This window comes from Neopsephotus bourkii, unplaced genomic scaffold, assembly GCF_033783945.1.
Source record: "Neopsephotus bourkii isolate Nb327-2 ecotype Australia unplaced genomic scaffold, CSIRO-AGI_Nbou_v1 NB_318, whole genome shotgun sequence".
Taxonomy (NCBI): domain Eukaryota; kingdom Metazoa; phylum Chordata; class Aves; order Psittaciformes; family Psittacidae; genus Neopsephotus; species Neopsephotus bourkii.
The window spans coordinates 1,557,475-1,583,757 of record NW_026900826.1 but is presented as its reverse complement, the minus strand read 5'-3'; the positions used below and the strand labels follow the sequence as shown (position 1 = coordinate 1,583,757).

At 35.5% G+C, this 26,283-nt stretch overlaps 2 long non-coding RNA genes across 3 annotated transcripts; one reads left to right on the top strand and one right to left on the bottom strand.

The window, feature by feature from the left end:
* Window positions 1–209: 209 nt before the first annotated feature.
* On the bottom strand, window positions 210–10,773 carry LOC133209048 (uncharacterized). The gene is made up of 3 exons (XR_009724574.1): window positions 10,656–10,773; window positions 8,442–8,516; window positions 210–889 (listed from the first exon to the last, which is right to left on the bottom strand). It is a non-coding gene; the product is annotated as an uncharacterized LOC133209048 (long non-coding RNA).
* On the top strand, window positions 4,341–26,018 carry LOC133209046 (uncharacterized). 2 transcript variants are annotated; one of them, XR_009724571.1, is made up of 4 exons: window positions 4,341–4,634; window positions 4,898–5,092; window positions 11,518–11,760; window positions 25,506–26,018. It is a non-coding gene; the product is annotated as an uncharacterized LOC133209046 (long non-coding RNA). The 2 variants fall into 2 exon arrangements; XR_009724572.1 differs by lacking the exon at window positions 4,898–5,092 and having other exon boundaries at window positions 4,360–4,634.
* The last annotated feature ends 265 nt before the right edge of the window (window positions 26,019–26,283 follow it).

Here is a 26,283-nt window from a genome sequence, read left to right as displayed (position 1 = left end):
AAACATCTCCATATACAGCCTCTCATAAAGCTATCTCAGTCCAACATATTACTAATTTTTAAACCATGATGTTCAGCTTGCAAGGCCTCCACTCTTTGTCTCATTCAATATTTTTTAGATCACCAACTTAATCTTTTGTGAAGAAAAATGCTTTTACAGCAGTAGGAAAGAAAAAAAAAAAAACAGGCAAGAGATCTGTGTTGTGTCTAAAAAAAGCATGAAATTCCAAGACAGCTCTTCACCTTAGTAAAATTGCTTACTAGACATCTATTGCAGATGTAGTGGATGCAGTCTAGTTAAGGGCGGTTGTTTCATCATGGCTATCTACACACTCCTTACAACCACACAGACAAACTCTGGGATTTACCATACCCTTAAAGCAAAACATATGGCTTCTCTCTTCCTTCTAAGGTAGAAGTGTCTACCATATAAAAATGGTATGCCTTCACCTTGGAAAATGAAGGGCATCATTAAGTGTAGCAACTGGTACACATTCATGTTTTCAAAACAGAAAAAGAAACCATAATTATTTCATTCTAACTCCCAAACAATTGCATTCAAATATTTAGATTGCCTAATTCATTCTTCTGACTTTCAATACTTCTACTTTCAGGTATCTAGAGTACAAGTCACTGCTTTGTTCATTTACAAACATATAAAATAGAAACAGACCTGAGTAAAGAAGCCACAGAAGACAAACCTGAAATGCAGCAGTATGAATGCAAAGTTTTTATAGAAGAAATAACACAAGAACTTACACATTCTCAAACAAGAAAGACTGCCATCAATCTGCGAGAGCCTCTGGAGGTGTCTGAAGTGGGCAAACAGTCCCTGGCCAAAACAGCTTCCATTTCTTCCTGGCCACTGATGCCAACTCCTATGTGTGCACCTGTAAAAAAAGACAGAGGAAACTTACTTCCACTGAATAGCTGAAAAACAGATGTCAGCTTATTAAGCTACCACATAGACAGTTTCAGACAATAGATATAATTACTGACAACGGAAAACATTATCCTAGACTACAGGAAATTTGAAATAGGAGCCAAAAGTGTTCATCAAAAAACAAATGGTCTCACATGAACACTTGCTTTCAGTGCTCACTCATACAGTCCCTCCAATCCCAGAAGCAACAGCAGCAACCTGTGCAAATTAATTTTGTTATGATTATTTTTATGTAATTCACTGTTTCTCTTCTTTCTTCTTTCATGTCCCCTTTAATCTTTCTCCTATTCATTGTTGCTTCTGGAAGACCACTTCTCAACTCCTCACACCAAAAACAGATGAACAAAGGCAACTTAACTCTATACTAACTATAACCTTTTACAGGTTTAGATAACAACAGCAAAACTTAAAATAAACCTGTTACAGAACAACCCATTTAGTGAACATTTTGTGTCATCCTATTCTGCTATTTTTCCTGCTTCAACAGTATATTGTGGGAATTTGAAGTTCTGACAAATTTACAGTGCAAGGCTAATATCAGCAAGATTAAACAATCTAAGCAAGCGACCCAGGCCATTATTCATCATGAATTCAACTTGTACCATTTTAAGACTGCCCATCAATTAATTAGAAAGTTATGTATTTACTGTGCTATCACATAGCTATCACACCATAAAAAGGAACTTCCAAGTATCTGACAGTAAACTAAACAGAGCAGTTACCTATATTAACTTCAGTATTAAACATTTCATTTGCTTAATACTGTCTGATGTTCTGATACTGCCATGCTGCATTCTCAATAGGAACATCAATCAGTTCGGAAATTTTACAGGCTATCAAAGCATGATGTTTAATACAATAGTTTCGTACTTTCTCAAAACATTAATTCTGAGATGCCCGCATGCAATTAAATGTGACCCAAATATGGATATCCTCCACTGAGTTCTCAAGCTCCTGATGCCTCTGAGCAGTAGTACAGTGGGAGTTATATCAGATCCAGCATTTGGAGGTTCAGCTCAGGGTGGGCAACTTAACATTTCTGTGCAACAGACTTGGATAAGTTTTATTCCAAAGACCCAGCTACAACCAAAATTAGGCAATGAAAGAAATAGCTCAGCTAACAGCAGAAGATGCAGCATCTGTTACTCAAAAACTCTTAAAGCAGGACAAAAGGTGAGCTTTCAGACTGGCAGCTAAGAGTATCCAATGTGGTACTGAGTACAGGCCTTGAATGAAAAGGATGTCCATGATGGCAGGCAGAGAACGAGAATTCTATTCATACTCTCAGTTACTACATGGACTGTATTCTACACCTAACCAATGGGTCATTAAAAAGGCAAAAACAAAAACCAAAGAAAGTAAAAAACAAAGAACCCAAACAAACAAACAAAAAACACACACAAAAAAAACCCACAAAACACAACAAACAAGTTAGTAGTAACAGCTATAGGGTACCCTGTTTGAGAAACACAGCCAACTTGTTCTTCAGTCATACTCTATTACTTATGTTTGATGTAAATATTTGTAACAGTAGCCTCACATTTTAGGAAAATAATAACCATTTGGAGGGTATTGTGGAACTATAATTTCCCACATATTTGAAAGGTGACCAAAGTTACAAGACAAAAACCATCAAGAATGAGTAAACACAAAGAACATACATCTTGCTGACACAAGGAGTGAAGGAAGCTGCACAAGCAGCTTTGAATGATTACCCTGTTCTTTTGGTTTTTTCCTGAATGTCTGCTCTTGGTCACTGTTAAAGATAGGACCCTGGATTAGACGGATCTTTAGGCTTACTCAGTTGACGTTCACCCCACACAAGCCAATTTATTTATCATAGTTACTTTTGATTACCAAATAATGGCATAAGGGTTGATCTGAGTTATTTTTTCCATAAAAGGAAAAGCAATTCTTCAAATAAAAAAGGTCTAAGTAATGGGCCCGCTATAAACACAAATTCATTAATAAGCCATCATTTTTATTTACATTTCAAACTAAATTTCCCCTTACTTTTGATCATGCTGATGTCATTAGCTCCAGCTCCTACTGCCAACGTGACTGCCTTCCTGTGTTTCCTAATCAGCTCTGAAACTCACGTTTTTTGTAAAGTGACTCAACAGCAAGTCACAGTTTTACACATACAGACAAGTTCCAAGAATATTCTCCAAATCAGCCTCAATAGCAAGAGCCTAAAAACTTCTGGTAAGTCAGCTGGTTTTGTAACTATTTTAGGGCAACATGATGTTGGTCATTCCTTGCACTTAAGTTGGGTATCTTCTTTTGCAGCAAAGTCAAAGAAATTTTAAGCAACTGAAGCATTTAGCAGAAAACCTCATTCCTATTCATCATCATAAATCGTCCTCTTATGTGTATATATACCTATATAGCATATACTATCTCAAAACACACAATTATAAAACACATTTTCTTGCCTAATGGTTTGATTTCACTTTTACCTATAAAATGCTAAAAAGAAAACAACTCACTAAACTGGCTACTTGAGAAAAACATTCAGCTTTCCAGCCGACACTGTGAGGATTAGGGAGTAAACAAAAAGACTTACTAAATTGAACTATCATCTCAACAGGAATGTGCATTTCTCTGGTTCATTACTTGGAAGAACGTCTGTTGTTAACTTTTGCAATTATCATTGCATAATGTTCAGCCATACCCTAAGAAGGTTTTCTTTTGGGTTTACATTTAATACTGCAGCTAGCCACATATGGAATGAGGCCAGGAACACAAATTCTGTAGCATCTGAATATATATATATATATATATATATCTATCTATATATATATATCTCACAGCATTTAACTTACTGTTAAAATTGTGACATTAAAATATGAAAAGAAAATCTTCTAAAAGGAAGAAGTAGGGATCTCAGAAGTTTTGGAGCGCTGCAAGTCACAGGATATGGCAGTGAAATAAGATCAAAGCATATATTGCAGACTCACACAGCGAGACAAACGGGTGGAGACTAGAACTGCTAACTACCTTCTAATGCAGCTATAGCTGCATGAAGCAAGCTTGAAACGCTATTAAATTGGTAAATAAGAAACCTTCAATTTCTGTCCAAGAGTTCAAGACTGAAGTACATGAAAGGAACACAGCTTTCCCTATGACAGGAACCAGATTCTCTAATCAAAGCAAATTGTTCTGGAATTCCTATAAAAGGCTGATACTTAAGCAATCCACTGGAGGTAACTTAATGACATTAATTTGATGCCGTAATTATTTTAAGCTCAAGTTGTGCTTTTAGGCGAAATGGGGAAAAAACAGTTGCACTACATCTGCCTACTTGTATTTTGGTTAATTGGCATTTGTCCTGTGCTGCTGCTACTCCCACACAAGCACTTGATAGCAGCAGTAGGATATTTTAATTAAGGATGGATAAGATTGTGTGAAACATTGACTACAAGACCCCCTTTTGTAAAATTTATTTTGGAAAGCCATGCAGAATACTAATTGTTTTCCAAAAGCTCTAAACCTGAATTTCCTGGAACAGAACACATATAATTGGAGTGGGAATGAAAGGGCAAAGCATAATAAACATACTTAACAGGCCATAACCATTAACTACTAAGGGGTTAATTAACTACCAGTGACACACTTGTCCCAAACTAAGACCTGGTTGGACTTTTGCACTTCGTCCTACGGAGTAGCTGAGAATCATAAAGCTCTTATAGGTATTCTGCTTTGTTTAAAGGAAAAAATAGAAAAGAGGTTAATAAAGGAATGTGGCCACCTGACAATGACTTCGAAGTGTCACCAGAGAGCCTGTCCACACATCTGACTCGCCTTTAACTTTGAATTTAGTTTTTATTTTAGTATTTTTGCTTGGAATCTCTTCATTGTTTTTGCTTTGTAAATGTTTCATGTAAGTTTCAGTTGGAGCTGAGATAATATTCAGTAGAAATTTATTAGAACTGAATGTTAATCTCCTTGCCAGGATGTTTGTTGTATGAATATAGTGTAATGCTCCAAGTAGAAATGGAATATCAAAGGAAAACAATATAAGTTGAAATAAGGACAACAGAACAAGCGCTGAGCTACATGAGCTTATTTGTCATCCTTCTGACACTACTGGATTCCTTTTTCCCCAAAGGAAATTTTCATTCACTCAACAGCAAGGAAAGACTTACTGGTTGAGGGGTTCTAAAAATCCATGCTGACGCAGCTGCAAATTAGAATTTAGAAGCTCTCCTTGGATGGGACACTATTACAGATATAAAATACCCCCTATGCATATGCTAAGTTTTTTTCTAAGTGTCTTACTCCTATGGCATAACACTTAAGAATTTTTGTCACAGTACCTGCTAGCTGACCTACTCCATAAATGATTAGTTCTAGACTATTATAGCAGTAGGGCCCATGTGAGACTGCTGATACATCTCACAGAGAGAGATCTTTAATAAAGTAAATTGATATCTTATTTTCTCTTCTTTGCCTTTTAGTATTGGAATAATTAATGTATTGTTACAGCTATCATTTTATTTTAGAAATTACTCAGCTTATTCTTAAATTTTATAACTTAGAGGAAACTAGTCTCAGCATATCCAAATTCTAAAACCAGCCACAACACAATGTAGATCCAAACTTCATAGATCATGTCTTGATACTTTACTCCAAAACTTTATGTGTATTTCTCAAAAGGTTGCTTAGTCAACACTTCAAAGAATAAGCTTGTACAAAAGTAGGCAGTATCAACAGTAATAGCAGCAGTCAACAGGGCCAGCAGTAATGATAGTAGCAGCAAGTCAAGGAACCCTAAAACAAATGTTGATGAGCAGAGGCTAGCTTTTTCTTTCCCCACTGTATACAGGTTTTTGCAGGAAACCTTTAAACTTTTCATTGAAAAACAGTATTTAGCGTGTATTTGCAAGGCACAACGATGCCATATGGTAAACAAGACAGCAATCTGACTACCATGCACTGAAGCCCAGGAAGGGGGTTAAGTGCTGCCCACGGAGAGGCCAACTTCTGCTCTTTGAAGGACACCTGCTGGATGAATGTGTGACTAAAGGTAGCAAGCGCATCCCACTTCAAAATCACTGCAAAGGTAGCGAGAAGGTGCTAAAAGGAAAACAAACTGACCTCTGTGTATGAAGGTGAAAAGTTAGGCATGCCTTGATACACAAACGTGGCATGAAAGTTATTAGCTAAAGGAAGAAGCTACTTTTAAAAATGTTCACATATATCTATAGTCTTGAATAAGAGAATATTGTAGTAGAACTTTAGTGATTTCACATCCAAGGAAGATGTACATTCACCAATAACAAATATGAAATGGATCTTACAGTGAATAAAACAGTCTTTGTGGCAACTCTAAGAGTGGAAATTACTACAGACGTTACTAAAAGCTTCACAGTGAATGAGGTAGGGAAGTGAACAAGTAAGACCCAAGTCAGAAGTCATTTGTCCATTCACCAGAAAGTCTCTCCCTCCTCAATTATTCTAAACATTTTAAGTTTCAGTAATAAAAGCTGCCTAAATTATTCCTCTGAAATAAGTAGGATGAAATCTGGGTTTCTTAATTCAGCTCTTAAATTTAGTGCAGATGAATCTTTACTGCTTGTTTCCCCCCCCCCCCCAATTTTTATTTGAAAGTTGTTAATTTCAAAGGGGAATGAAATGCAAGTTAGGCTCACTTGTATGTTGAGACATAACTTTAGAGAAGTGGTACACTTCAAGTGGATTAAAATATCTGATGGTAGCATTGACAACTAATAATTTTAAATTTTCCTATATATCATTTACTAAACTGCATCATGTTACTTGGCAAAGTAAAATACATCACTAGCATTCAGGTCTCTATACTATATAGAGAAAAAGACTGCAATCCTAGAAGCTCCCAGGACAGAAGCCCCCAGAATGGTTTGGGTGGGAAGGGACCTTAAAGCTCCAGTTCCAGCCCCCTGCCATGTGCAGGGACACCTTCCACTAGAAGAAATTGCCACCCAAAGCCCTAGCCTGGCATTCAACACTGCAGGGGTGGGGCATCCAGAACTCCTCTGGGCAACCTGTTCCTGTGTCTCACAACCCTCATAGTGAAGACTTCTTTCTTAATATCTACCCTCTTTCACTTTAAAGCCATTCCCCCTTGTCATCACTATATAATCCTTGTAAAAAGCCAGGAAACTGGTACTAGAACGTAAGTGAAAAGGATAAACCCCAATATAGATATCATCAAGCCATCAAAATAAGTCTGATGCCCAAATTCATAAGTATTAGAAATGCAAGAAATTGTATTACATGTTTGACAGAAACAGAACAACCTGCAATTAAAACAATTCCACATTACTGCTTCACAGCCAAGTGAATTATGTTTTCCTTTCAAGAAGACCATTTTGAGCGTTAGTTAACACTTAGAAAAATAAGGATATAATTAGGTAAATGTTGCTAGTACACACAGACATATACTTTAATGTCAAATTGCAAAACTTCCAAATATATTAAGAAACAAATCTGATTATTATTTTCATCCTTCACATAGATATTCTAAAGACCCATGCTCATTGGAAGTGAACTGGGGAAAGTCTTAAGACTTTCCACTGGACTCAAAAGTTCACTGGTAAGTTATTTCTTAAATATCAATATTACTATGCATGGGATGGGAATTCAAAACCTGTACTTTTACTGTACTCTTCTGCACAAGATATTCTTATTAAGCAAAGTACACTGCAGTATTTATAACTTAAAATGTCTGTAAATGCCTTTGAAGTGCAAAGATCATTAACAGTTCTATTGTTAAAGCACAAGAATATGTCAGGAAATGGTTTTCACCTAAAACACATGTCAACAAAACAAGCTGTTATATGGTTTACCAACAACAATGTAGCTTGATCATTCCCTATATTCTGGTATAAGATACTACAAGGGAAAAAAAAGAACATTAAACATCAAAATTGATGAACTGCAATGCAAGAGAAGTTTTTAACTGAATACAGGAACTATTGAGAGAAAACCATACCTGTTTGGAAAACATTTGTAGGAGTGTAGGGGGAAAAAGTGGGAGAAAGGGAGAGCTGAAGAGACAGAGAAAGGAAAAGAAGACTGACAGACATCAGTGCAAGTGGACAGAGGTTAAAGGGACAAGTCTTGACAGCCATCACCATCTAATGCAGTGTGCGCGTGCTTTATATCACACTGTTGTTTCAGCCACACCACTCTGTTGTTCCCTTATCTAGATGGCAACTGTACCCTGGCCACACACACATACAGCCCCCTCTTAACCTTACAAAGTATGGAAACTCAAGGTTTTAGCATCTAAGGAACTGTAAAAGAGATCAGATGCTTATGATTCCAGATTTGCTTTCATATAAAACATGTTGGCCTTCTGGAAAAGATTAAGAGAAAACCAAGAAAGCTCTATTACAGAGAGGAAAACAATAGTTACATTTGTAACCCATATTAAGTATATGTTATGATGGTTTAGTAATGTCACAGACATTTTAAAAATCATCGAATGGTTTGTATTACGCATGGACACTTACAGAGAACATGAATCCTTTGAGAAAACAAGGAGAATTTTACTCAATTTTCCTTTAAGTTCACCTTAGAGGAGACCCCTGAAATCACGCAGAGAGCACATACTTTTTAAAGTAACTGGGTAATTTGTATTCACATTCATACACTTGCACTGATTTAAAGCTAGAAGTTCTGAGATAGGGATTACTTGAACAATGGAAATATTCTTAGTGTTTAAAAGACTAGCATAAAACCTGAGAACTCATACTATTTAAGTAGGTATAGTTCTTTAATCAGATCTGGGAACACAATACTTAGAACATTAACCTAACTTCACAGCAAGAAAACATGCGATTCCCAATTAAGGAATTTATGTTTTTATTTACACCAAGAATATTCAAACCACACATTTTTAAGCCTCTAATTTAAGTTGAATACGTTGACTATTAAAAGGAGCTCCTGAGTTAATATCTCAAGTAGAAATACTTGCACCAAGACATTTAAATGCCAAAAGACATGAATGCTCCATTGGCCAGATGAAGTTGTTGAACTACAGCTGTATCTGCCCCTTTACAATAAAGCTGTATCTGATCATCTGGAGTATTAACTGAAAAAAAGACAAGAATTTAAAACAAAATCTGTAATCTCCTTTGTTGGGGCTTTTGTGTGTGGTTTTTAAAGGGTTGTTTGATCTCCCAGGTCTAATTACAGTTTTATTGTACGTACCAATAAAAAATAGCCATTACACAGAAATGGTCCAAGCGTATTTTTAAAAGGAACAGAAGGTATCATTATAAAAAACATTTTATATGAAAAAGGATGTGTAACGTGGAGTGAAACTTTAAGTCCAGTTTCCATTACAGATTCAGTTTTCTCAGTCCACAAAGTTACTGATATTTTAGGCTATAATTTCACAAGTTGCAAATTATAGCTAATCTTTGCATGACCCTCGGCATTCTGAAATCTCAAATCCAAGAACTAAACCTTATCTTAAACATACCTCATTTTCAAATCAAATAACAAGGCTCAGACTATCTTAGTTTCTTTACAAACCCTGCTTTCAAGAGTCATCTTTTTTCCTCTTTCTTGGGTATTTCCTCCCCATTTTTCCTATATTCCTCTTCCTTTTTTCCTCTTGACAGAGATTAGACAGTTTTTTGAATCACTGTCACTTGTTTCCTTGGAATAGTCTTTTGCTCTCAAGCTCAAAGTCAGAGAAATCAAGAGCAAAAGCTCAAGAAAGACAGGCTGAAGTGGCAGGTGAATAAAAATCTTTATATGCTAATGAGTATGTATTAAACAGATAGTGTTCTTAAACATTTCTCCATAATAGATTAATATAATGGAAAGGGGTTGGGTTTGTTTGTTTGGGGGTTTGTTGGTGTGGGTTTTTTTTTTAGAAAACCTACGTTTATCTACAGGAATTTTCAATAAAAAGTTGAACCCTTACATATATAACAACTTTTTCAAAATACTTTTTAAAATCAATGGTGATTGAAGTCCAAAAAAGGGAACCACTTAATTATTGGTGTTGTTTTCATTCCAGTTAAGAGCTGTAGCAACAGCAATGAAACTACTTGTTCCACAAGTGGTGTTATTATACAGATTTTTCATTATTTTTAAATAAAACAAACCAGATGAATAAAGGAACCGAAATGGCCCACCTGAATTTTGTGTCAGTATAAAAGCCAACCTTCAGTTGATTTTGATGATATAAAACCAAGACAGAACATCTAAACTTTTTGGGGTACAAACACAAAGCAGTGTGAGTACTTCAAAGACTAGCAGCACCACAGTACATGCTGCTTGTATCTGTAGGTTTTGTCTTTATAATGTTTTCAACATTTTTTTAAGCAATGGAATAGAACAGTGAGTACATTAATAATCGGCAATAGCAATATTCATATTCTGTGCTAGGAGATTAGCATGCAGCATCACTTGCAAGAGCAAAAGGAGAGCAGAGCCTTAAATGGTATAAAGATTTATAACCAACTAGAATTTAGTGAAATAGCTCAGCCAGAAATTGTGCCCACAGAAAAGAAAACTTGATACTTCGCATACTGTTCTGCAGAAATTAATTTTATGTTATCTTAAAAGCTCAGAAAAAGTAGTTATCAAATTATGTATTAGTCAATTTTTAATATTATATTAATATTAATATATGTTGGGGACTCATAAACATACAAGCTGAGTGTCTATGAGACAGAAGAAAAAGAAACATTCATTAAAACTTTAAGCACCTGAATTTGTCAGGCAGGTTTTCTAAGCTCCAATTGCAGCCATTGAAGCGAAGCTAGCAGACACAAGACTTCTCTGAACCACTTGTAAAAGGATCTTAAAATCTATTTCCACTGACTTAAGGGAGAAACTGAGGAGGCTTCCTAGCTTAGTTTTAGCTGATTACATCAGGTACCAAGTTTGACTCATGTGAATACCTCCTAGGCAACTTGCATTGGTTGGCTCTGAGAAGTAAGGCAGCCTTATGCACCACAAATACAGAACTCTAAGTCCAAAGACAGTAAGACTAATAAACAGAAAAAGAGCAAATAAGATCTCTATCTTTGCTTTTAAACAAAGATTACACATTGCAAGGAACATGTCTTACTGGTCTTCAGAGCTCAAGTTCCAGATTCACCTTGGTTCACAACTGTTTTTTGCCTATAGAGAAACATCACTCAAGCTATAAACAATAAAACAAATCTGCTCTTGGGATCAAATTTTCCTGAAACTTTTTCATTGTGAAATATTCAGATTTTCAAGAAAATAGGAGGGGAGAACTGAAAAAAAATCATTTTATTATTCTGCCTGTGATTGAGCACCTAATTTTCTTGACCTATAAAGTCAGGCTGCATTTTCAGTGGCATTATGATAGAATGCTATTTCTCTAAATGTTTTGGCAAAGATAGAAGGGATCCTCTGGCTAAAAGCTGTATACCGCAGACAGAAAACTGAGGCTCAAGACAAGTACAGTGCAAGTTTAACCATGGAACACAGCTTGTGTTTATTTCAAGAGTATATTGGAATGCCAGTGATTCTTTTCAGCTGTCCCATTACTTTTTCTCCCCTAAACTTTTGTTTAATTTTTTCCATGGTCTTAATTAGGCAATGCTCAAATTTGGAAAAACCAGCAAACATGCAGTACTGTGCAGCAGATGGCAAGATGTTCTAGAGATTCCATTAAGAGCATCACAGTCATCATGTGATGCAAGACAAAAGCAAACACTTGTAGCAGCCAACTGGAATCAATTCCTCTACAGTGACAACAGAGATGGCAACCTACAGCTTGCAGGAACAGAAAGCTGAGAGTGAAATCACAGGCCACCCACATATATAGAGATACCCCAAGTTTGGTTGCTGGTTCCAAATTAAAGCACTTCCCCTTAATTCACATACCCTGAAGGTTACCATTGAAGTGCAATATAAAATGTCAAAACTGAACTACACTGGTTAACATAAGATTGCATTAAGCTACACAGTTTAGCAATGTGCAGTAATTGCCTGTTAGGCGATCTAAAGCACATTTGGTTTCATCCCCCCAGACAGCATGTATTTCATTTTGATAGAAATAAGTACTTTCAAATTAAAATTGTTACTAGATATGTCATTTAATATCTCCCATCAGGCTGCAATATATCACACAAATATTTATTTTCTTGGCAGATTTTGTTTTCACTTAGACAAAAATCCTCTATCATGAGCAATATGTTTTGTATTATATGTACATCACTGGTTACTTATTTTCTTCATTACTATTTTCAGCATTTTAAAGCTAATCATAGAAGTTTCTCTAGGCTGATATTTAGATTACTATACACATAATTCACATGAACTAACTTGTTCATAAGTAAATATTTCAGATAAATGAATAAGAAGATGATCCAATTAAGTTTAATTCATTATTTAGGCTATTTGATTCATACTGTCTATGTATCCCACATTTATCACAGTCAAATCTGAATACAAAGGACAAGCTTTAGAGCTTTCGTTTTCAGCTATAACCTACACCGTTCCATTTTAGACATCTGCATTGACTGGCCAAATTGGCCTGTAATGTCCCTATCTTTAAAAATTCCACCTCTTCACAACCAACAAAATTCTCTGGAGAACTACATTCAGAAATGGTGCTTTACCTGTGTGCACTGAAGACTCCTTTGAAAGAATCTCCTTTTTTTTTTTTCTAATCATAAAAAGTAATTCAGGGAGACAAACTGGAGTTAAGTAACATTAATATACTGCTTTGATCTACTTGCCTTAATTATCATTTAGCTATTTGACTGTGCTACTCAACTTATCACTATTTCTCTGTTTCAATTTAAACTGGCAAATTACAGCAAATAAACCCCAAAGTCTGTAAAGATTTCATGGACCTGTTGTTGACCAAGCAGCTGACTCCTCAGCAACACTGCCATTTGATACACAGAAATAAATCTCAGTTATTCAGTGTTTGTTTTGTTTGTCTGGGATTTTATTCAGCAGTGTTATATGAAAAGAAATTATTTAAGATCTCAACACTAGAAGAGACTAAAGTATAGTAGAATAAACGTAATGGAGTCTGCTCACAGCTACCTCAGGCTGACTGTAAGGTAGAACTGAATTTCATCCCTGTTCCTCTTATGAGACTAATGTAGCTGTTTTTACTCCAGCCTATTCACTTTTAAAATGGTTTTATTGATTTACAGTCCTGAAGACGTTCTACATAAGCTAAGCTTTATTATAGGAAAGCAAAGTATTAACAATGAGCTGTTGCAGGTTATGGAATGTGACATTAACACAATGTACAGTTTGTCCAGTCTCACCCATGTCACTTAAAATACCATAAAACACCACAGTAACTGATGATAATAGGGAAGGGACAATGCAGGGTAGTCAGATTTATAACTAACTCCTTGCTAAAATCAACACCTGAATTTGGTTACCCTATGGTTTCATTTTTAAAAGCCAGGATTTGTGCTTGAAGTCTTCAATTTCAGTTTTTCATTTTTTGCAAACCGTTTTAAGTTAAGATAAACATAAATACACTTCCAGTCCTGTTGCTATCAGGAGAATTAAGTACTAAAAGATGGATATTTTGCCAAACAAGTTATTTCATTTTTCTCCTTTTCCATTTTACGGCAACTTGTCAAAATGACTACATGGTATTGGATGTGTCCTTGTAAAGGACTTTTAAACCCTTTGCAAGTATAGAATTTAGTATTAACAGTCATGAAAATATGTAAACTTGCCATAAGTTACATAAAACAGATCACAGGAGAAGTAAAAAAATCAGACTGCTAGGCAACACTGTATTAAATGCAAAATGACATATACTGTACTTTCATCCAGAAATAAGACCAAAGGATACTTACTTGGAAAAATTGCAATGCCCATAAAACTCTAATGAGAAACCAAACACATGAGCACCAGTTCATATAAAAATCTGTCCCAGTGTTAAAAGTATCTGCATGAATTTCACAGTTGTCTAAGTTATTTAGCAGAACAATCCTTTTTGTAGACAAAGAATGAGATTTATTCAACATAAAGCTCATTTTCATCTTTATTATAAAAGCTTGTAAATATACCATTACAAAAAGACCCTCTGTGCTGTCCAGCATATCCTCTGTGCTTAGTAAGTCCTGAAAACAAAGAAACAAAGTTAAATGGTTTGGGGACTAATAATTTAATATTCTTCCCACAAAACTTGTTTGGGATGTCATGCATGAGTTTAGAAATAAGTGCCATGTAATGTATAAACAAAGCCTTAAAAATCCCTTTTCCATATTCCAAGAAAGAGCTAACATCCCCCAAAATTCATCCTCATAAACATCAAACTTTGACTAAAACACAAGAAAACAATGTTTCATTCAAGCTACAAGCATGCCAAACAATGAAACAAAAGCACTTAGAAAGGCCATATTTGCTACCAAGTATTCATGACCATATAAAATATCTTTTATCTCACATAGATGAGTCAAATCAACTCCTTATATTTATAATAAACATGTAATGCATTACCATAATCCATCAAATGAAGTTTAAAACTCATGTATGCCACACTGTTCTCCTGTGACAATCTGGAGAATGACTGTAGGAGGGCCCAGAAAATACTTCCCATTGTGCAAAAACTATAGACATATAATCTATCAAAATGTACGTAAAATGTGTAAAAATTAGTGATGCAAACGCTATAAATGAAACTAGGAGCATTTTAAAGTTAAAACTGAACAATAAGAGTTCTCTGGAGAACAGGAATTCTCTGGCCTCAGAGAATAAACCAAGCTATTAAAAAAAATTTAGAAAGCATCAATATCCCACAGAGCAATGCATGTAGAACTTGCTAAAACACTCCGAGTATTAAAACAGCAATTCTCTATTCAATGCAAACTTGCTTTTCATTACAACTAAGGTCATGAGGTAAAGTGTTGTACCAACACAGCTAGACTGGTTTTAATATTAAGGGTCATGCCATATATGAATGTGTAATGTAAACATTCATGGCATCTTGAGTTTCTCTAACAGACCAGTATGAGCATTCAATGGTTCTTTCAATCCAAATATCTCCTGACGAAAAGTTTTGATCCTACCTGAACAAAATACATATCATTTACACATAAGATAGATAAAATATTTATCATGCAACATGAAATGATCTTAAGATCCTTTCCAACCCTAACTATTCTATGATTTTATGAGATACAATTTTTCAGTTATACTACAAAGGACAGTAATATAATGTATTCCATGTATATAAAAATGGTTTTTAATTTAAAATTAGTACTGTGCTGTCTGGAAAACACTAGCAGTGTCAAATCTTCTATGGAAAAACTGGCAATGTATCAAGTGCCTAGGGTCAGTTTTATGATTAAGCAATAGTTTCTCTAGAGTTAAAAACATATCAAATTTGAGTAATAAATATTACTTTGTTAAATATTGTTACTGTGAAAGGTCTCCAAACATTCCAGAAAACAGTTTTGAGAAGACATATAATGGATAACAAACATAAGGCTGTAACCTAGACTTTTGGGACATTCCAAAACTTCATACCTACTTACAAGTTAAAGATGCCTTGTTTTTACTTTTTCCTGTACAAAATACTAGGAGATAATACAACAGAAAAGAGGACAAAGGATTAACAAAAACGTTGCCTTAATGTTTGATGCTGAAGTATAACAATCGCATGTTGACAGACCTTAGGTCATATTTCAAAATGCAAAGGGACTCTTCAGCAAAAGCTGGTGGGTTTGTTTCCCATTTCTTCTCAGGGCCACATAGTTACAGCTTCAGAACATTTTCAGGACCCGCACGTGAATCAAGGGAAAGTTGTTGCAGATCATTAAAGAAAACTGAATTGAGGGATTAAGGCTGATGACAATGGGAAGGAATAGCATGTGTGAGAATTCCTCAATTTTATTATCCTCTACTGTTGATGTGGGGGAAAAAAAAACAAAACCTTCATCAGGTCAGCCTAGCTGGCTTAACTGCCCTACAGGCTACAGTACTGTCAATCCCCAAAACCTCACCAGGTTTTAAAAACATGGTTTAGTAGTTTAACTTACTATGAGATATTCACAAAATAATAAAGTCACATACAATACTCTAGGATGCAAATTCTTAAGAACTCTTCCCAACCAATAATTCTTAAGCTTCACAATAAGAAAAATAAAAGTGGCTTTCAATCTTTAAAATCATTCTAAATATAAAATGAAAATTCTGACAAACAAATTGACAAATACTTGCCTCTTGTAAAGACATAGCCAAAAATTGGCATTCATGATACCAGTTTACTAAGACACACTGATTATATGATGCACGTAGTAGAAATGTTATTTGACTGCTTTGACATAGAGGTATGTTTGCAAGCAGACCTTCAGTCTTTTTAACCTGTTTAAGGTAGATCTGCACAAACTCCTACATTCATACACTTTTTGTTCTGTAATCTATGTAAAAGAAAACGTTTACAATTAATAAAGTTTTAAGTTACAGATAATTATTTAAACTTTCAGTAGTATAAAACCCCTAGCATTAAAATACATAATTTATGCCTAAGATTATCTACTAAAGTTGACAGGGTGCTCATTTATTAACAAACCTTCTTTAAAGGTGCTTTTTTTCTTTTATTGGTGGCATAAATCCCTAACTTTTTCCATAAGATTCCTCAGTGATTTATATAGACTAAAACAGTCTTTGACAAACTACTGCATGCATGAGTACAGAGCAAAACCAGTGGTTGACAGAGAAGGGAAATAAAAACAAGCAAAGCAATGTGAAAGATGTAGATAAATGAAAGCAGAAAAGAGACAATAGGCTCTTTCACTTCCTTGAAAAATATTTCCTGTTGCCAGCACCTACAATGATCTTCTATATTGACATTTGTTATAATGAAGGAAAAAAGACCTGTTCATTGGTAAGTATTACTTTAACTTCAAGAACTGAAATAAAATGGAAGCCTATTAACATTCTTCCCAAAGGTACAGTAGGTGTAATGATGCAGCTTTGAGGGGTTCTTTAATGCCCAGTCGAGGAACATATCACATACCTTGTTTACTGAAATCATTGAGTTAATAGAGTGCTTCTCAATAGCAGTAATATAACAGTTCTGAGCTACTGGAGTCAATTTCAGAATGAAAATATTTAAGGCAGACAGGTTTGTTTTGCTTTTAGCTTAAATCCTAATTTACTTGTTTTATAGACTGAAAAAAACAGTTTAGGTATTTGTGTAACTGTGAAATGTGCTCTGCACTATCAATGTACTAGGTCGTTTGGCTTAGACACACACAATATTTAATACTTTAATACTGATCCAAGTACATGTTGTTCTGGAAAGAGTTCAATAGCAGCATTTTCATTTACAGGCAGAACACACTATTTTTCCATTTCTACTGTCTTCTGTACTTTATCTTAAGTGGGGAAATGTACATTAGTTGCAGCATCTTTAGCTTAATTTTATTTAGTTTTACAGGTGCGCTAATGCATTTGGGTAATCTTTAAAGAAAACTGTTGTAGGAACTGTAATTATCTTCAATATTATCTCTCCAGATAATTTGCAGACCAAAGCCTAGGTCAAAATAGAATTTGATCAAGATGGAAGTTTTAATCTTTATTAGCAATCTAAATGGAATCCTAGATCCACAGTCTTCAGTTTTATATCCCAAACAAATGCTGTATCTCATAGTTCACTCATATCTAAGTGACACTGCCTAGACAATCTACCGTTAATCTAGTATGTATAAAATCAACAATTAAAGAACATTAGTCCCAGCAAAAGCTTGGCTACCAGGTTGTGCTCAGTATAAAAATAAAGCACAATCCTGTCCCATTTCATCAGTCTGAAGACATCCTGAACTGTGGGATGCCTTTCTTAAAAATAACAAGTCACATTGAAACCTGCTAGGTAACAGTCTAAAGGAACCAGTGAGCACTATTAAAACCCCCAGCTAGTTGCTAGCAACAGGTATCTCTGACACGCTGTGAAATGGAGTGAGAAGTCAAAGCTGTGGTTCCATATTTGGCATTGAATTTATTTTCTACTAAAGAAATATAGCTCTTAAGCCAAGAAAAGTGTCTGGCTTCACATGAATATGACTTGCAAATAGTAACACATCATTGTTATTCACAAAGCCTTGCTTTCGATTTTTAAATAATCTAGCCAAAGACTTTTTAAAGAAGAGATACTCGTAGACCAGTCTGGCCATTCAGTAAATAACATCATACATTAAACTGTTGTATAAAATCAAGTTAACTACAGTGGCTTGAGGGTGGTGAGGCGCTGGAACAGGTTGCCCAAGGAAGGGGCAAGTGCTCCATCCCTGACAGCGTTCAAGCCCAGGTTTGAACAGAGCATTGGGCAATATGGTCTAATATGCAGCATCCATGCCCATGGCAGGGGTTTGGAAGTAGGTGATTTAAAGGTCCTTTCCAACACAACCATTCTATGATTCTATTATCAATTTCAAAAATTTACACATCAATGTATACTAAACCCAGCATTAACAGTATGCTTCTCTACAGTATTCTATAATACTTCCCATATTTCAGTCTCTTCAGCTGACAAAGTTAAGTGTCTAGCATTATTGGAAGTAGTCTTTTTTTTAAGCTGTAAATATTCATTTGGAAATGAGCAAGCCTGGACCCGGGCACATTATGTATACACAGTTGCATAGACCGCTATTTCTGTGCTCCTTCCTATCTACACACACTTTTGTAGAAGTCACCTAATATTTTCAATGAGTTTGGCAGGGATGAGGAGAGAACAGCAAGGCAGGCACCAGGCACCAAGCAGATACTCATATATTAATTATTTTTACTACAGAAACTGTTAGTCAATATGCAACTTCCACATTAAAAAGTCAAAGTCTGAAGTTTATTATGAAACCTATTTCATAACATCTTCTTTTCCCTTCATAACACAAAATTCTGCAGAAGAGTCTGCCTGGAAAGCACTTCACCACTATTCTTAGTCAATGTGGATGCTTTAGAGGCAGACACAGCAGTTTAAATAAACAGAAAATCAGTATTCCTACATGTGAAATAGCAAATACTTTGAGGTTTTTTCCACACAGGAAATTAATAGGCTCTTGAATAAGACATTCATAGCTCAACACAAGCCATCCATTACTTTTGGTAAGGGACAGTACAATACAGTGCCAAATAGATGTATCTTAACTACTAATGTGCTGACCCATGTTTAGAAGCAGTAAAGTTAAATTAGTGGGATGACCTGCACAGGCTGGTTAGCTTACCCACCCTGCGCTATGCAGAGATACCCTTCATCACAAAATCTGAAGTTCCATTTCCATCATCTGGCATGATTTTCAAAGCTTCAAATGCATCTTTTTGCACCTCCTCCCACTGAAAAAAAACTTTCGAAGCATACTGGTTTTCAGTAAGCACCATTTTAAGCTATGTTCCTTTAAAACATTAAGAAACACATAAACGTGCTACACATGCACAGAAGGAGGAAGTCTAGGGCCTTTAGAAATCTAAGCACTGGGATCAGTGATTATTCAAGACTTTTGTTCATAGTAAAACTAATAATTTTTTCCTTTATTAGTTTGGCAAAGTTCTTGATTTGGCACCATATAATACTTTGACTGCTTTGTAGCTATAATCCTGGAATAATAACTATATCCAAAAGACTCTTCTCATTCTGCTCCACTCCTAAACGGAAGAGAATCACAACTATAAGCACTTCCTGTCCACAGGACACAGAGAATATGTTTATATAAGTTAAACTTGAAAGTTCTATAACAAACACCTGATGCATTCCAGCAGTTTTATAACTTTTAAATAGCTGTGTATACATTAAATATATGCAGCAGACCAATTCTTAAATCTTTCATCTGTTTATAGACCAAATGACATTACTGCTCATTCCAGCCAAGTTTCTATTCCAGCCAAGATTCTACTAAAAAGTGGCAATAAGCAAAATTCAGCTTCATGATTGCTTATATAACATTGCAGTATCTAAACAGCCAGAAAGCTAAAAGAACACACAGTAATTTTTCATTTCTTTTCTGGTAAAAAAATTAGAACTGCATCTTGAACTTTATCTGGGTCTATACTAAATGGAAGTCCTGCAATTGCTTTGAACAAACCTACTCGAATATAGCAAGAGAGCAGGATCCCAAATTCACATAAGAACACACCACTTTGCTAAGACAAAAAAGTTTTCTCCTAATTTTCCACGACAGGCCATATTTTCTGTGGTTTATTATAAATTCCCCACAGATATCCGGGGCTCATCAGCCTCCTACAAACCATTAAAATAGGTCCTCCATTCCAAAAGAAACAGGAAAAGCAGTAGGAGACAGTACCAGTGATATTCTGTTCATGATAAAGCTGTTCTTTTCATTACTCCTATATCATGAGCAGGCAGTCTAAAGCTGTCAGGGATTTGGAGTGAAAACATAACAGTTGACGTGAAAATGAAAAATAAGTGTTGATGTCTCATGAGCTAAGAATCTGGATCAAAGAGAATCCAAAAATATCAGCAAAGTTGTCTGTATATCATCAATATTCCTATGAGCAGATCCTCAGCTGGAGACCTGCCCCCTACACTTCATCCTGTGTACTAAGCAGATTTGTACAACAATTCTGTTTTTCCCCAAGCCATAATCTTCCCTACAATTATATAGGAAAAAAAAAGGGGGGGGGGGAGAGATAAACTCCAACCTATGCAAAAAAAAAAATTGTGCCAAATTAAATGCCGTGCTATGTAAATGCCAGTTAAAACAGGACTGGTGTAACCAGGCATCCCAGTTCTAGTAACACAAAAGCAAGGAATTTAATGTTTTTTGCAGAAAGGAATACCTAAAGACAGCTTGACAACTTGAACCATTTAGTTTGAAACAAGACAAGTCAGGGAAGTATTGGCACACGGTATTAGTACAAGAGAACCTATTCTGTCTGCACTGAGTGCCAACAGTGCAACATTCAAAAGGTCTGCAAATGGTCATTTTTGAGACAAAAAATATCCAGAGGAATTAAAAAATAGCAGTGGAATATAATACTTCAAAACACAGTTTAAGCTTTGCCAGTTCAGTAATCATTTCCAGACTGAGTCCCTCTCACCTTCCATCATTTCTCTTAACACAAGATACCCTTTAACAGGCATTCTGCAAGGTCTGTCTTTGAGATCAACAGGGCATTACTTCAGCTTTTTTTTTTTTGAGCATACTTTTGTAGTCAGAGAAGTGAGCTACATATTTTGAGTATTTGTGTTTTAAGAGAAAATAATTGTAAAATAAAATTACTCATAGCATCTCAGAAGAGCTATAGGAGATAATTACAGAAATATACTTACAACTGTCAATAATACTTCTCTTTTGGAGAGAAGCTTTTATCCAAAGTGATAAAAGATTACAATTTTCAGTACGATGTGGTTGTTAAATAAGCTAATTTTAACAAGAACAAAAAAAAGTTTAATGCTAGCAAATGTGTTCACAAGCTACAGCATAATAAAACCCCTTTATATTTTAGGTTTCCTAAACAATTGAGAGAAAACCATGATTAAAAAAAATCCTTTTTTGTTTGTTTTTTTTAATACTTCTAGCTTAATCTAAAGTTTTCTAAAGTACAGAAACACACAGGAAAAAAAAAAATCAGAGTAACCCTTCAGTCAACATATGCCCCCAGTACAAAGGTTGTTAGGCAAACCCAAAGGAAGCTACTGTGAACACTGAAAACTCAAGAAGCTCACAACCCTGTAAAATGATTTTGTTTATGAATATGTTGTGAGGCTGACAAAAGATGTCTGTAAGGAAAATAACTAGTTATTATTAAGCTACAGCCAAACACTGGGAAAAATACAGTCAGCAAGAAGTTAGCTGTGCAGTAGAGATTCTCCTGCAGATCAGAGATGATCCTCAGGTATCACAATGATGCCAGACATTGCCAATATACACCACAAGTGACATTCATCATTGAAAAATTGCTCTGTCAAAATAAGCATTGGCTACTATATCTGTTTATCTGAACCATATCAAACCTCCTCAAGTAGCCTACAGTGCAAAATTCTGACAGTAAATATAGTAGCATTTTTCCATGGCCTTTCCTACCTTTTGGCATAATACCTTTTTTTGTAGGATCTAGCTCTTCCAGTTATATACAGAAAAAATACACACAATATACTGTTGTTTCAACAACTGTTTTAATACACATCTCTTGATTCAATTTCTAGCCTAGTCCACCAAAAAAAAACCATGTAAGCAACACTTCCATACTAAATATGTGCTTCACTTGAAAATGTTTCTCAGGGGTTCAAAACACACATTAAGCAACACAAAAAAACAAACCAACAATACCAAAGAACTCTACCAACAGAAAAACTTTGGTCATGACAACAGAACCACTTGCTTCAGTCAGGGGTTCTCAGAGACATGCTATGCACAGTTACTTGGGTGAATTCTTTCCCCATATTGAGCACATTTGGGTGAAGTGAACCAGGCATCAACTCAGGTCTCTCTCCAAAGCAAGATTTGCAAACAAAAACATCTGAGAAAGATTGTGAAAGACCCTGAAGGACAAAAAGTGACGTATACATACATACAACACCTTGAAGGACTCCTGTAATTATTAAGTTCCACTTTTATCTTTAAGTGGTTATACATATGGACTATGACTGGCATCCAAGAAATAACACCCACGTTGTCAGAATTATTTTAGGTAAGGCCTCAACATGAACAGAAACTGCTGAACCACTTCTCCAAACACAAAACTATTTCTGTGTATCTCTGCCATTATGATGCAAATGCACCAGCAGGCTCTTCAGCTGCAAAAAAATGCACACAGGTTTTCTTCAGTATTGTCAGTGACACAGCTTTATTTACTTGGTTGTATTTTGATCAGATAATCTTATGGCCTTATGATAGATTTTGAGTCAATCATTAAATGAAATGAAGACTAAGACCATCAGTGTTGAGGGTGGCCGATTGTCAGAACAGTCTTGCGGCACATGACTCTCATACGAATTCTAGATATTTCATGTGAAATATAATGTCCAAATGAAGTGAACTCTACAACCTCACAAAGTATCTTAGTTCTCCAAGGACAGAACAATGTTTCACCAATGTCTAGTAATTTTTCTAGGTAATTGTAAAACTAAAACTCTCTCTAAAGTATCTTGAGTAAAAACTGAAGATGACTGAGAAACAGAATCCTGAAAATCAGCTTTATTCCCTTTCTGTGAAGCCAAAAATCATCATTTGCATTTTAATTGTGCTCCATCCCTGGAGGCCAGGTTGGACAGAGCCATGGGCAACATGGTTCAGTGGGAGATGTCCCTGCACATGACAGGGGGGCTGGAACTAAATGATCTTAAGGTCCTTTCAACCCTAACTATTCTATAATCCTATGATTCTAAACTGAGGCATTACTTACATAAGCCCATGATTAGCTATCTTCTTGGCATTACACATGATGTTTTCTGAGAGACTGAAGAGCTAGCAGTGTAAAACATCAGCAATTCTGCACTGGCTCTGCCTTTCTGAATCAGACACCTTCACTAGTAGGGCAATAGCAACACATTGCCAAGTATAAACTGGTTCAAAACCCAGACAGGACAACTGGGAAAACTTCTGTAAGAATCTCTGGTCATTGTAACAGCCAAGCAACAGTTCAGCTTTCAAACATACAGACATGTTAACTCATTCCTCACAAGAGGAAAAAGCCTGAACAGAAAAGATCATAAACCTGGGATAGATACCAAACTGACGATGAGAAACAAAAGTAATCCACATATGATCATCAGCAACTTTCTATCCATATCACATAGGTGACCATTTCCAATAACATTGTGCATAGATAGAACACTCTTACAAGAAAGGAGGTCCTTCTAATGACAGAGCACAGTCATCTCAAACTGCTGAGCATCAAATCCATCGTGCTTGCTTTTAAAGGTGGTTTTTGTATCCTGTTGCGTAGAAGAGTCAAGAGCCAATATAAACTGACTCTTTTGCCATAAAATAAAATGTGATCTCTTCAACTGAAGAGAAGTGAACTACTGCAGATATAAGGTTTGGGTAGAAGTTAAGGTCTTACCTGCTCAATCATAACAGCTAACTGGGTCTGTGCAACGACTCTTGCTTATATCCAGAAAGTTTCAGCACCCTACATTCTATCATCTTTGCTGGGTATGAAGGCCACTGCTACATGGTCATTTTCCATTATAAAACACTTGCATCTGCCTCAGTTTTCTAACATTTAACTTTTGTACAACAATAACAAAAACTACAGTATTTCTTAACAGACATGAAATCAAATTACGAAGTTCTGCTTTTGTCTACATAGCAACCGTGTTAACAGAATTAAGACAAAAATCTAAAAATACATTTTAACTGTTTTCACAACTGGAAGCATACCTTGTTCTAGAGATGACCTGAGTATCTTACAGAACACTGATTGAAGACTCATCCGCTTCTTAACACCATATTTCTATGTTTGGAAGAAAAAATAATCAGGAAAGTCCCAGCCAAGGAGAATCACTCTGGCATCAGGCGTATAGCCTCATTATAAGAATGTGGAAAGAGAACTCCAAATGAATGGGCTCTTGAATGCCTGGGAAGATGTACTTACACTATTAATGCATATAAGCAGATACTCAAATATATTCACATCTAGAACTGCTTTTGAAGACTGAGAACCCACATCATTTACTATAAAAGGACAGTTGATCTAAGCTCTGTATTATTCAGTTTTCAAGCTATTTAATAACAGAATCTGTTGCTAATGAAAAAGGGAATATGTTGTCATTTTGGCCAAATCTGTTAGAGATGTTTAAGTAACATTCACAGAAAGAAAATACAAGAATAGAAACCATCTATAATGTTTTTCTCAGTAAGGATCCTATTTATTCAAATTTCACTTGTGTGATGCAAAGGATAATTGTAATTATGACAGCATAAAAAATTCAAGTGACTGGAGTGCTTTTCATTATCACTGTGTGTGACTTACACATGTCAATAATAACAGCAGCATGATTTTAATATGGTGTGCTGTACAAAGACATTTTAAGAGAAGATTTGAATGAGAACTCCAAGCATCTGTTTATAAGCAAAAAAATTTCATCTTATTTATCTGCCTATAACTGACTGCATTGATGGATGCCTTGTCCAGTGCATGTGGTGTACAAGTGCTGAAAGATTAAGGGCAAGACATCAGAGAGGACAGGGAAAAAAAAGATGCTGAGCATCAATCAGCCCATCTGCTTTGGCCATACAACAGATACTATCATGTAACTAAGAGGCCAAATTTTAGTCTGCTTCAGCAACTGGGTCATCTAAAAAGCAGTTTCAAATTCTACTCACCAGTACACATTTAAGACTTCCATGAATTATCTTTGGATATATTGTTTCACTTAAAACACAGCAAGACAGAAGTGTGAGTTCCAGGTTTTGTTTATGCACAGGCTCCTCAAGTATCACGTAAGATAGGATGTGTTACTTTATTTTTGTATCTGACTTAAAGAATAAATGGTTTGCTGACTATGAACTTAATACTGTATAATGTGGAGGGCTGTAATCCCATGGGATTTCATTTCCTATATTTAAAAAAGTATATATAAATACACAAGCATGGCAGATAATATCAGTGCTTTTGTTTACCTTTAGATCTTTCAGAGGGCACAAATACTCATTATTACACACAAGTCACCAGGAATCAAGGACAGTTGAAAAAGAACCCATGACGTTATCTATCAAGAAGCTTGCTGAGCAGCTTCTAAGAGCTCCTCCTTTAGAGCACACTGAAATGCCTGAGTTAAAGTACTGCATGGATTTCTACATATGATGAGATGTCATAATCAAGAAGATGAGCTACAATAAGAAGCTACAAACAGCTTGGATAGTATTTTCTTTTCTCAGCATAGCACTACATAAGAAAAAATAGGGAGTTACCAGCAGCTACCTTGTTCTTAAGTGGAACACAGTTTCATCCTGTAAAAGTTACATATTTCTAGTAGAATTTCTATTCATTTTCACCTAGCTTGGTTTAAATACACAGGAAATTAGCCAGATGATTATCAAGCTTTAACCCAAGAGCTTGCCACTACCACTTAAAAACATCTTGACATTTCTCAGAAGCATTTTCTCCATGGTTCAAGCAGCCCAGTTATAGGTTAAAGGGCTGAATCCTGCAACTATTCAGGCTATAAGCCTCTTTTCTGAATATATATATACTGCTCCAAGTAAGTTTAAAGAACCTTATCTATATTCCTGGGTTTGAACTCTTTGGCTACAGTAAGCTCTTTCTTATCATCTCTAACACACATTGTCAATACCTGTGTTGCATAAAAAATATTCTCAGCCCAACATCCAACAGCCATTACATTTTTAAGTCTTTCTTGAAGCTGGTACCTGTCATTTATTTTTGAGAAACATTTGCTAATACAAGCTTTTT